Source organism: Arachis duranensis, chromosome 3 (assembly GCF_000817695.3).
Source record: "Arachis duranensis cultivar V14167 chromosome 3, aradu.V14167.gnm2.J7QH, whole genome shotgun sequence".
NCBI classification, from domain to species: domain Eukaryota; kingdom Viridiplantae; phylum Streptophyta; class Magnoliopsida; order Fabales; family Fabaceae; genus Arachis; species Arachis duranensis.
In genome coordinates this window covers 102,991,848-102,993,049 of record NC_029774.3, presented here as the reverse complement: position 1 = coordinate 102,993,049, position 1,202 = coordinate 102,991,848, and positions in this window count along the sequence as shown.

Here is a 1,202-nt window from a genome sequence, read left to right as displayed (position 1 = left end):
GGATTGTTGTAATTTAGCTTCTCTTAGTTTCCTCTTCAGAGTCCTTTCAGGTTCTGGATCAGCTTCAACAAGAATGCCTTTCTCCTTATTCCTGCTCATATGAGAAAGAAGAGAACAGAAAAAGGAGGAGGAATCCTCTATGTCACAGTAAAGAGGTTCCTTATTATTAGTAGAAGAAGAAAGGAAATAAGAGTGAAGAAGAATGGAGAATCCAAACACAAGGGTGAGGATAGAGGCAGTGATTTGAAATGAAGAGAAGTGTTAGTGAATAAATAAATAAATAGAAGAACAGGAGAGGGAAGGAATTTCGAAAATACATTTTGTAAAAGTAGTTAGTGATTTTCGAAAATTAAAGGTGAGATAGAATTAAAATTAAAATTTAAAACAATTAGTTAATTTAAAAAGAATTTTGAAAAAGGGATGAGATATTTTTGAAAATTAGAGAGGGAAAAGTAGTTAGGTGGTTTTGAAAAAGATAAGAAACAAACAAAAAGTTAATTAGTTAGTTGAAAAAGATATTAAAATCAAATTTGAAAAGATAAGAAGATAAGAAGATAAGAAGTTAGAAAAGATATTTTAAAATCAAATTTTTGAAAAAGATAAAATTTTGAAAAAGATATGATATAAAAGATATGATTAAAAAGATATGGTTAGAAAAGATTTAATTTTTAAAATTAAAATTAATTACATAACTAACAAGAAACTAAAAGATAAGATTCTAGAATTTAAAGATTGAACCTTTCTTAACAAGAAAGTAACAAACTTCAAATTTTTGAATCAATCATATTAATTGTTAGCATAATTTTTGAAAATAAAGATAAAATTCTACTTGTTAGTATAATTTTCGAAAATCAAGATAAAATTAAGAAAAAAATTTTTTGAAAAATATTTAAAAAGATTTTCGAAAATTAAATAAATAAAAAAAATAAAAAAAGATTTATTTTTTGAAAAAGTTTTTGAAAAGATAAGATTTTTAAAATTGAAAATTTGACTTGACTTACAAGAAACAACTAATTTTAAAATTTTTTGACTAAGTCAACCCAAATTTTCGAAATTTTGAGAGAAAAAAGGAAAATATATTTTTTTGATTTTTTGAATTTTTAATGATGAGAGAGAAAAACATAAAAATGACCCAAAACATGAAGATTTTGGATCAAAACACATAATGCATGCAAGAATACTATGAATGTCAAGATGAACAC